Source organism: Ylistrum balloti, unplaced genomic scaffold (genome assembly GCF_031769215.1).
Source record: "Ylistrum balloti isolate Yb309-2 unplaced genomic scaffold, AGI_CSIRO_Ybal_v1 Utg370104, whole genome shotgun sequence".
Lineage (NCBI taxonomy): Eukaryota > Metazoa > Mollusca > Bivalvia > Pectinida > Pectinidae > Ylistrum > Ylistrum balloti.
The window spans coordinates 598715-612016 of NW_026782129.1; positions in this window are offsets into that span (position 1 = coordinate 598715).

The following is a 13302-nucleotide window of genomic DNA, read 5'->3' on the forward strand; positions in this document are numbered from 1 at the left end:
TTGTGTGTATGGTTACCGTGTCGTGTTGGTCTGACTGTGATGGAGTGACTTTGGTGGTGTGTATGGTTATTGTGTCGTGTTGGTCTGACTGTGGTGGTGTGTATGGTTACCGTGTCATGTTGGTGTGACTGTGGTGGTGTGTATGGTTACCATGTCGTGTTGGTCTGACTGATGTGGTGTGTATGGTTACCGTGTCGTGTTGGTATGACTTGTGGTGATGTGTATGGTTATTTTGTCGTGTTGTTCTGACTGAGGTGGCGTATGTAGTTATTATGTCGTGTTGGTCTGACTGGTGTTTATGGCAACCGTGTCGTGTTGGTCTGACTGAGGTGGTGTGTATGGTTACCGTGTCGTGTTGGTCTGACTGAGGTGGTGTGTATGGTTACCGTGTCGTGTTGGTCTGACTTTGGTGGTCTGTATGGCTAATGTGTCGTGTTGGTCTGACTGTTGTGGTGTGTATGGTTATTGTGTCGTGTTGGTCTGACTGTGGTGGTGTGTATGGTTACCGTGTCGTGTTGGTCTGACTGTGGTGGTCTGTATAGCTATTGTGTCGTGTTGGTCTGACTGTTGTGGTGTGTATGGTTATTGTGTCGTGTTGGTAAGACTGTGGTGGTGTGTATGATGTGTTTATCTGTAAAACGTTACAGAATGGTAGCCACCGTATTACTAACTCCGTGTCAAAAAGTACCTGTTAAATACACACATCCGATCAAATATTGACGAAAAAAACGTTTTTTTTTCGTTTAATGCAATATCGATGTCTTAAGTGTCCTGAAACGTGTAATTACACTACGGAGAGAAAAGATATTCTATCCGGTTTGAAACTCGTTTTTTTGACATTTTGTAATAAGTACATTCGCCTAAAGTCTGTTGTCCAATCGACTCGTTATATAATCTACAGTGGGATTGGAACCGATATTTGTAAACTATTCGGGGTAAGGTTGCATTATGGTGTCCAGTTTTATTGGTTATCATAAAGTCAACATTCACGTATTCACTATTTCAAAAAAATGAAACCAACTCGATAAACGCTAACAATTCATCTGCACAATAAAATTGGTAGAAAATCCAAAACTGTTCCGAAGGAAATGTCACTGCTCCCTCGGATTCTCAGATCGAGGTCGTTTTCACAAACACCGTAAGTAAAGAGAGCACAGCGACAGCTGTTACACACACAAGTACGCCTTCTTACATCAAAGACATTGTCAATTGATATATATCGCAATATCTTGCGCATGCGGGATATAGGTGTTTTAATCATGATTTCATGTCACACTGTTGATTTGATAGAGACATTCTTATGGCACTAAAGACTTTTTATCTACTTGAGTAAGTGATCCATTCTAGTCATCAATTGGTAGTGTTACAAATTATATTGATCAAACGGACAGATAAGTACCGAGTCTGTACGGGACGGTGGAGCCACAGGGGCCTGCAATTTAATCAGAGTAAATATGTTCGGAACTCTTAACAAGTAGAGGCGATAGTATAAGAAGTATTCATTACATTTTTTATTATTCAGAAAATTCGTCATCATGTGTACAGACTGTTGTCACATCATTGGTCGGCATGTATGCAGACTGTTGTCACATCATTAATCGGCATGTATAAAGACTGTTGTCACATCATTAATCGGCATGTATACAGACTGTTGTCACATCATTAGTCGGCATGTATACAGACTGTTGTCACATCATTAGTCGGCATGTATACAGACCGTTGTCACATCATTAGACAGCATGTATACAGACCGTTGTCACATCATTAGTCGGCATGTATACAGACCGTTGTCACATCATTAGTCGGCATGTATACAGACCGTTGTCACATCATTAGTCGGCATGTGTACAGACCGTTGTCACATCATTAGTCGGCATGTATACAGACCGTTGTCACATCATTAGACAGCATGTATACAGACCGTTGTCACATCATTAGTCGGCATGTATACAGACCGTTATCACATCATTAGTCGGCATGTATACAGACCGTTGTCACATCATTAGTCGGCATGTGTACAGACCGTTGTTACATCATTAGTCGTCATGTATACAGACCGTTGTCACATCATTAGACAGCATGTATACAGACCGTTGTCACATCATTAGACAGCATGTATACAGACTGTTGTCACATCATTAGTCATCATGTATACAGACCGTTGTCACATCATTAGTCGGCATGTATACAGACTGTTGTCACATCATTAGTTGGCATGTATACAGACCGTTGTCACATCATTAGACGGCATGTATACAGACCCTTGTCACATCATTAGACGGCATGTATACAGACCGTTGTCACATCATTAGTCGGCATGTATACAGACCGTTGTCACATCATTAGTCGGCATGTATACAGACCGTTGTCACATCATTAGTCGGCATGTGTACAGACCGTTGTCACATCATTAGTCGTCATGTATACAGACCGTTGTCACATCATTAGACAGCATGTATACAGACCGTTGTCACATCATTAGACAGCATGTATACAGACCGTTGTCACATCATTAGTCATCATGTATACAGACTGTTGTCACATCATTAGTCGGCATGTATACAGACCGTTGTCACATCATTAGACGGCATGTATACAGACCGTTGTCACATCATTAGTCATCATGTATACAGACCGTTGTCACATCATTAGTCGGCATGTATACAGACTGTTGTCACATCATTAGTTGGCATGTATACAGACCGTTGTCACATCATTAGACGGCATGTATACAGACCCTTGTCACATCATTAGACGGCATGTATACAGACCGTTGTCACATCATTAGTCGGCATGTATACAGACCGTTGTCACATCATTAGTCGGCATGTATACAGACCGTTGTCACATCATTAGTCGGCATGTGTACAGACCGTTACCACATCATTAGTCGTCATGTATACAGACCGTTGTCACATCATTAGACAGCATGTATACAGACCGTTGTCACATCATTAGACAGCATGTATACAGACCGTTGTCACATCATTAGTCATCATGTATACAGACTGTTGTCACATCATTAGTCGGCATGTATACAGACCGTTGTCACATCATTAGACGGCATGTATACAGACCGTTGTCACATCATTAGTCGGCATGTATACAGACCGTTGTCACATCATTAGTTGGCATGTATACAGACCGTTGTCACATCATTAGTCGGCATGTGTACAGACCGTTGTCACATCATTAGTCGTCATGTATACAGACCGTTGTCACATCATTAGACAGCATGTATACAGACTGTTGTCACATCATTAGACAGCATGTATACAGACCGTTGTCACATCGTTAGTCATCATGTATACAGACTGTTGTCACATCATTAGTCGGCATGTATACAGACTGTTGTCACATCATTAGACAGCATGTATACAGACCGTTGTCACATCATTAGACAGCATGTATACAGACCGTTGTCACATCATTAGTCATCATGTATACAGACTGTTGTCACATCATTAGTCGGCATGTATACAGACCGTTGTCACATCATTAGACGGCATGTATACAGACCGTTGTCACATCATTAGTCGGCATGTATACAGACCGTTGTCACATCATTAGACAGCATGTATACAGACTGTTGTCATATCATTAGTCTTGTCACCTGTGAGCTCGTGTACAGATCTCTGTCCTTACCTGAAAGTACAAACAGGATGTGTACTCACATGAAGAGGATTTGTAAGGATTACACCCTAGGATAGCTGGTCCCTTACTTTCTGAATAGCTTTCTATTGATGATGTTTAAATGACTCAGATCATGTCTGTGTCTCTATAGCGTGGTCCTTGGACCTTGCCCGTCTGTGCCGAAGTGTTTTATGTATGAATAATTGGACTTCCGCTTCCGTATCACACCGACATCCATGAACAACATACATGAAAGAGAGTGTAAACATAATTTTGTCCGTATGTGTCTTTGGTTTTTATCTGTCATATTTTATATTTAAGAGTCACACAACCATATCCGACAAAACTTTGGGGAATGTACAGTGTTTCTTCTGTCTTAAGAGACAATGAAAGCCCCGGCTTTCCTTCAGATAGTAAGATTGTTACCATGATGTACGATTCGTTCAAAAGATGCCGATTTCTTTATAGTTCTATAAAATAAAAGACAAAGTAACATAGATACCAAGTTATTTGTATCATGCGGAAGTGTAGGTCGAAAATAAGGGTTTTAATAAATAGTATCAGATGACAATCTAAATAAGTTTATGTTGTAATTTCATCATTCAGTAATAGATACGTTTGTTGTTGTTTTTTAAGTTTTGATTTTTGAAAAACTTGTGTGAAAAAAGAAAACTTTTCATTCTTTACTGAATTCATAATTTATAACTTTGTGATAATGGATAGGATCGATTAGTGTCAGTGAGATAGCAGAAGTGGGTGTTGGTTAAAGAATAATAACCTTTACATAGGTATTCTCTAAAACAGCAAACTTGGTTCGATCACAACTCGGCCTCTGTAAATCACTTATCTTAAAAATATCATTTATTGTTTTCGTTCTATTTAAGCATAGACGGACATGTAACTAAAAATAAATATCAGCCATTTTTTTCACAACACATCGAGTTTGGCCTACTTACTTAAACTGAAAAAAAACGATGTTTGGTATGTTTCATTTTGGAAGAACCAGTAATTTTGTAAGTTTGTAGGAAAATAAAGGTATTGTCGTTAGTTTATTATAATAGTTAACGTATCACGTGGTGTATATTGCTTATCTCATTGTTTGCTTCTTTGGGATTTTTTTCATCCTTTTTTTTTTTACTTTTTTTCTTTGCTTGTAGTTTCGCTTGAAGTTTCGTTTCAATATTCTTTCACTTATAACCATTGAATTCACATGGGTACATTACATTACAGAAATAAATTCAAACATGCACGTAGTTCTTTCGACATGATTACGTTAGCACCGGACACAAATTTACAGCAGTATCCATTGTTACTATCTCGAGAATTTCGGGTTAATATATGAAAAAAAAATAGTTATAGACTTGCTATCTCGAATTTTTTAATAAAAAATAACTAACGTGGCCGGTAACGACTAGTAATTAATACAGAAATGATAACAATGATTACTGTGATTAGCAGGGTCATTGTTGTTTGATGAAGTTAACAAAATCCTGCTTTAAAAATTCGTATTAATAAGAATCCTATCAGCATCAATTTCGTGAGGTATGTCAAAGAAAGTTAACCAGCTGCTGAAGCAGCAACTAAAAAGGATTCATAAATATATTCATCAATCGATAATTGTCTGGGGTAGGTAGCAATATACATGTACCTCTGATAGGGTAACACATAAAAGATAGTGTAAAATACATCTGATAGTGTTATATACCTCTTATAGTGTAATATACCACTGATAGTGTAATATACCACTGATAATGTAATATACCACTGATAGTGTAATATACCACTGATAGTGTAATATACCACTGATAATGTAATATACCACTAATAGTGTAATATACCACTGATAGTGTAATATACCTCTGATAATGTAATATACCACTGATAGTGAAATATACCACTGATAGTGTAATATACCACTGATAATGTAATATACCACTGATAGTGTAATATACCTCTGATAGTGTAATATACCACTGATAATGTCATATACCACTGATAGTGTAATATACCTCTGATAGTGTAATATATCTCAGGCACTGAGATACATCTCTGATGTCGGATGGTGTAATTATGAACTTAGTACGCTACACTTTAACGATAGATATTTTACATAAATGATACATGACATTTAATGTCTCCCCAAGAGTAAAACATATATCTATGTACTGTTGTCGAAACTCTCTGTATTCGTGTAGATAGCATGTATATTTTGGGCGGGATGACCACAACCTTACTAAGTACACTATAATTATATCAAACTGGAATTATTGTTATTTTTTATTTTGTGTTATAGATTTCCCTAGCTTATCTAAACCCTCATTTGGCCTTTAAATTGTGTAATATATCAGATTCGTGTTTTATGATATAAATTCTTTACCGGTCTTAATATGAACGAGATGTATATCTCTGATAACGTTTGCGCGTTGAATTTATTTGTATCAATTTTCATCTGCTTGTGAAAACAGAGAGGACAATAAAAAAGCTTAGATACCAAAACCTCTATCGGGCTTTGCTTTCAAATCATCAACACAACACTGTAACTTGAGTTCACATTTTATCATGGTAGAAAGAACTTTAAAATAAAATTCCAATTTACGTTTAATTTAGAATCACTATCGTTCCGTTGATATCTAAACACTGATAGCTTTTTTCACTCAATTGCACCGGTGGTTTTCAGAGACTCAAAGCTCTGGAATTTTCAATTAAACAAGAAAATAAATTGGGAAGAGAAAAATCCACTCAGATCATAGATGACATCGGTTCATTTATGGCTGCGTGTCACATGAGCTCTCACTAATTTTATCTTAGACCGGAAATGAGCTATTTTGCTGAAACCTAAATCAAGCTGCCGGGCCATTTACACAATATATTCGGGTGGCGCTGCAGTGGTAAATGCATACACTTGGAATTCATAAAGATAAATACTGATTGTACCACTAGTTTGCATCTAAATGAAATAATCAATTTTTGATAAACGACAAATTACAAAGACATCCGTTCTCACAATTATCTCTTCTCTTTCAGAGTGTCCGGGTGAAGAACATTTACAACCTGCGCTGTATTCTTAGATTTCTGTTGACGCACGTGCTTTCGTTTTTAACCTCCCAATTTCGTATCTTTAATATGATTGACAGATCAGCGACGTATGTACTGAGTAGGAAATAGGTTTTTACAAACAAGTCAATCTTTATCAAGTGAATGTGCAGTGGCATTAAAGATTTATAGAAACGAAACAATTTACAGAATAATTTCAAAATTTGTTAATTTCAATTGCCATACTTCGTATTCCTTTATCTTGAGGATGTACGTGTTCCTGTCGCCAGTTCGGGTTTCCTTGCATACTCTCTGTAGTAACCAGGTCGAACTGCTCTTGAATCTATATTTTTTGTCATCACTAGAACTGCAATATCTCTCACAATCACCGTCTTCTATATGTCATTCCTAATATCATCAAATGTTTTATACTCCCTGGAAAAGATCATATTTTTCCTATCTCAGGAAATCCGGGTTGAAAATTCATTAAATATGGAGCGGTGAGGATTTATCTTAATGGGCTATTTGCGTGTATTGGACTACAGGAGAGTAGAATTAAATTATACACGATGGAGAGGTATTCTATAGCATCATCCAGTATTATTGTCACCAGCAACCAGAAATGACAGACTTGATTGCATCTACTGCTATAGATTATACCATCAAACGTATCTCTTACCACTGCTTATTCTCTTTGATTTGTTTTGTCATGAAAATTATCATTAAATTAAATCTGAGTTAGAATCTGGAAACAGTCGTTCAAGTTATGAATTATGAAAATGATTGCCCTTTTGTTTTCTTTACTCTCCTGCAGCATCAAACGCCACCGACAAATTATTAACCATCAAGTTTATATTGGATTTTAAAATTGACTGTATTTAATTATAAATGACGTGACAAATTGGAAATGAACACTGGAAAATGTGTTGTACCATGAGTCGAAGCAGCCGATCTTATCAGTAAAGAAAGATTATTTCCTACCCGACAAAGCTCTCATCGTGACAGAGGCGTGCCGTGATCGACCTTTGTCCGATATTAATGTTTGCCATTGTCCATTCGTAACTTATTTATAATTTCAAAAATTAATACAGGCAATATCATTTTACGAAATCAGGGTATATGTAAACAAAATAACGGAACGCAAAAGCAATTTAAGTTGTGAGTAAGCGTGACTACTGGGCCTTTATTAACAGCACATGATGTACGCAATCGCCCTGTCGACAATTCAATTAAGTCGCGATATTTATTACACTAATGAGATTGGATACAAAATTAATAAGCCTGCCTCACAACAATACAGCGCACTGTTTGGATGGAAATGATGTCGTAACGATAGACAAGCTAATTTCTAAATGGCGCAGACTACAATCGTACCATCTATGGAGGCCCCTTCGTCACTTGGAATGACAAATATATGCAGAACAGGTGCAGGGAAGATGTCGCGTGACAGCGTAAAAAGACCGTAAGACCAAACTAAACTAGAAAACATATTTTTTTTTACATCTGGTGAGTTAGTTTGTCAGTAGCTGGTGATTACCTCACTAAACAACACACAGAAGGCCCATCACGTGTCATTACGAGTGATTAGGGTAAAGTATCTCGCTCAAGGACGACACCACAACAACATAGACCGGTCAGTTTCCGGAACACGGAACACTAATTAATGCAATAGGGAATTGGGGGGTGGGGGGGGGGGAATCATCACTGTATTTGTTGTTTTAAGAAATATCCTAAAAGGTCGTAAGCTGTAATAACGGCCTGTGTAATTGTCCGTGGGAATGTCTTTGGCACCGAGATAATACGGATGCATTGAGTCCATGTTCAGCAACTTCTGATATGCGGACGCGCACAAGTTTTATTCACATCGTGATGTGTTCTAGACAGGTATAATGGGGACCTCAGTACAATATATTGTGTACGTACAACCTCAACATCAGGTTTAAATCACAGTAAACAAAAACTCTGTTTCCGCCATGTTTGTGTGTAATACATGGGGACACTGAGTATATAGATAAAATCTTGTTGGAAACCTATACTAAGTTACCCAATTTTATCCATCAGCATCTAAAGGATCTAGGGCGCGAAGCGAGTAACCTACTTATCATTATATGGCGTTCCACCTGTTTATCATCAACTGACCTCACTAAATATCATCCTAATGCATATCTAACCATTACTCACCAAGACCTACCCACTGACAGTTATAATTTACAACAAAATGTCCAGACATTATATAAATGTGCGATCATATACCTTTTCGTGTTGTTCTGACAGCATCCAATCAAAGAACACAGCTCATTTGTCCAATCACTGTTCTTTACATCAGTCTATGAATAAAGATCGTTGAAATTTCTGTCCTAACAGAGCTCCAGCGTCCTAATTGTCATTTCAAGTAGTTTTCAGAACATTCAATTCAGGTTAGTAATGTCAATAGAATAGAAGTTCATAAAACACAACCATTACAAGATTAATGTGTGACGTTTCGATGACTGCACGGTCACCTTCAGTTGACGTTTGACCAGTGTGGAACGTGCTAACACTGCTGTGTGGAGTGTACATTGTAGTGTAAGACCAAGTGTTAAACAAACCAAATCGTCTAGAGTACATTGTTACCAGCTTACATACTTTTTTGTCTATAATCATTTTACCGTTATTTTCTACTTTGATGTACGAGGAGATAAAGTACGGGCCAAAAAATGGTCACTTCCTTACCATCTCATACACTACGTACGTCAGTGCTAGTACGCTCCACGCTGGTCATGTGTCTGATGAAAGTGACCGTGCAGTCATCGAAACGTCACACTCTAATCTTCTACTGAATGTGTTATATAATAACGTCTATGTCATTACATGTGTTTGTTTCTATACAAACCATTACCTTACCAATATCGGGAGGTAGTTTTCCTAAATGAATAGTGGTATTAAAGACAAAAAGAAATCGTGTCGACTGGTTCAGTTGTGTGACTGGGTTCATACCCTGTTGACATCTGCACTACGTATTTGTGATTTAAACAAAATTGATCTGTTTTTAAATTCCAGGGGTTAAACGATTTAAAATTCCCAATTTGTTTTCTCGTCTGATAGCCAGGTACGGTGTAAAAGCCGAAACGGATCCGTCTCCAGTCCCGTACTACAAGCGTGACGCAAACCGTTGACATGAAATGAGATTTTAATGGGTTTCCCTCCTAATTCTTTTTGAATTCAATTTGGAAACAATTTTCAAAATTCGCTAGTGATTTTAGTTTCAATATGTCACAGGACAAAATTTCTTCACCAGACTTAAATGAATCGACTGAAAAAAGGAACGAATAATAAAAGTCTATTTCTTTTCCAATAAGAGTGTTTGACATGTTGCCCTTGTGACTTCGATTTCACATTTAGATTGGTTCGTGTATGACTTGACAAGAGGAATTAGACAAGGGCGACCCTCCCCGCCAACAATGATTACATCAATCAAGCCAGAGTTAAATTCTCAAGATGGTTATTATTTTAAAAATTTAAACTGCTATGATGAAAAATTGGTGATTTTTTAAAATTTATTTTTAAAACTCATTTCGTATCAGAAATGAAATAATGTTTCTGTAAATGTTTTAGATAGAATTACTGTTTGGCTAATTGTAAGGGTTAAAATCTTCGCCAGATTTATTTTTATTCATAGCTAAAAGCATTCTAAATATCCATTAAACATATCCATTAAAATCATGCATAGAATATATACGAGTATACAAAAGTACATATCACAGCAATATATTATGATGCAGCATACGTTATATGGTTGCTTATGTAGAAATTTCGAATATTTTCTTTCTTGTCAGCGAAAATAACGCCAGACGAGAAAGCAAAATATCGAAAAACCAAACAACCTGTCAAAAATGAAGCGTTCGCTCGGGGAAATTAACACTACACGTCTTGAATACCACTGAGCCATCCGTCCATCCTATTTTTGTAAGTCTTAAATGATTACCAGGAATAGACACGGCAACATATAGCATACGGATTACTATCTCTAAATTTTGAACTTTTAACTCGAAATTTGTTGTTGCCGTTTCGAAAATTAGACATATCACCTCGAAAATTTCGGTTACCAACTCGAAATTTATGCTTAATCTCGAAATCAACACTTGTTATCTCAAATTCCGAGTTTAACAAAAATAACAAACTCATGTGGTCGGAATACTCTTCCGTAGTATTACATAACGACTGGAATAGACACGATAACAGATAGTAACTGAACTGTAATTGGTTTGGTCACTTTTGTTTAATGATATGAAATTAACAAAATCCTACTTTGAACATTCGTATTAAAAAGCATCCTATCAGAATCAGCATCAATTTCGTGAGGTATGTCAAAGAAAGTTAACCAGCTGCTGAAGCAGCAACTAAAAAGGATTCATGAATATATTCATCAATCGATAATTGTCTGGGGTAGGTAGCAATATACATGTACCTCTGATAGGGTAACACATAAAAGATAGTGTAAAATACATCTGATAGTGTTATATACCACTGATAGTGTAATATACCACTGATAGTGTTATATACCACTGATAGTGTAATATACCACTGATAGTGTACTATACCACTGATAGTGTGATATACCACTGATAGTGTGATATACCACTGATAATGTAATATACCACTGATAGTGTACTATATATATACCACTGATAGTGTACTATACCACTGATAGTGTGATATACCACTGATAATGTAATATACCACTGATAGTGTAATATACCACTGATAGTGAAATATACCACTGAGAGTGTAATATACCACTGATAATGTAATATACCACTGATAGTGTAATATACCACTGAGAGTGTAAAATACATCTGATAGTGTAATATACCACTGATAATGTAATATACCACTGATAGTGTAATATACCACTGGTGTTATATACCACTGATAGTGTAATAAACCACTGATAGTGTAATATACCACTGAGAGTGTAATATACCACTGATAGTGTAATATACCACTGATAGTGTAAAATACATCTGATAGTGTAATATACCCCTGATAGTGTAATATACCACTGATAGTGAAATATACCACTGAGAGTGTAATATACCACTGATAGTGTAATATACCACTGATAATGTAATATACCACTGATAGTGTAATATACCACTGATAATGTAATATACCACTGATAGTGTGATATACCACTGATAGTGTAATATACCACTGATAGTGTAATATTCCTCTGATAGTGTAATATACCACTGATAGTGTAATATACCACTGATAATGTAATATACCTCTGATAGTGTAATATACCACTGATAGTGTAATATACCACTGATAGTGTAATATGCATTTTGCTTTGTTACCAGCTCACCGATCAAAAGGTCTTGAATCGAACCGGTCAACCAAATAACAAAGTAGCCTATCACCAGTTTTCTAACTAATGAAGTTGTCACTAACCAACCAACCACATAGTCCTGTCACAAGGTAATCTACCAAAAAGTCTTTTCACAAACCAACCAACCACATAGTCCTGTCACAAGGTAATCTACCAAAAAGTCTTTTCACTAACCAACCAACCACATAGTCCTGTCACAAGGTAATCTACCAAAAAGTCTTTTCACAAACCAACCAACCACATAGTCCTGTCACAAGGTAATCTACCAAAAAGTCTTTTCACAAACCAACCAACCACATAGTCCTGTCACAAGGTAATCTACCAAAAAGTCTTTTCACTAACCAACCAACCACATAGTCATGTCACAAGGTAATCTACCAAAAAGTCTTTTCACTAACCAACCAACCACATAGTCCTGTCACAAGGTAATCTACCAAAAAGTCTTTTCACTAACCAACCAACCACATAGTCCTGTCACAAGGTAATCTACCAAAAAGTCTTTTCACAAACCATCCAACCACATAGTCCTGTCACAAGGTAATCTACCAAAAAGTCTTTTCACTAACCAACCAACCACATAGTCCTGTCACAAGGTAATCTACCAAAAAGTCTTTTCACAAACCAACCAACCACATAGTCCTGTCACAAGGTAATCTACCAAACAGTCCTTTCACTAACCATTCTCCCAACATTCACAGGAAATAAACGGGTGGGAGAAAAATAATCATCCCCTACCCTCAGCAGATGTGACAGAGAAATCTCCCACCCTAGGGGTGATTTTTTTGTAGTCTAACCCTCGGCAGAGCCTCGGGTACGACAACAAAAAAAAATCACCCCTCGAGTTGGAGATTTCTCGATCACACCCTCAGGGTAGGGGAAGATTCTATTAATCAACCACATAGTCCTGTCACAAGGTAATCTACCAAACAGCCCTTTCACTAACCAACCAACCAACCACATAGTCCTGTCACAAGGTAATCTACCAAACAGTCCTTTCACTAACCAACCAACCAACCAACCAACCAACCACATAGTCCTGTCACAAGGTAATCTACCTAACAGTCCTTTCACTAACCAACCAACCAACCACATAGTCCTGTCACAAGGTAATCTACCTAACAGTCCTTTCACTAACCAACCAACCAACCAACCAACCAACCACATAGTCCTGTCACAAGGTAATCTACCGACCAGTCCTTTCACTAACCAACCAACCAACCAACCAACCAACCACATAGTCCTGTCACCAGGTAATCTACCAAACA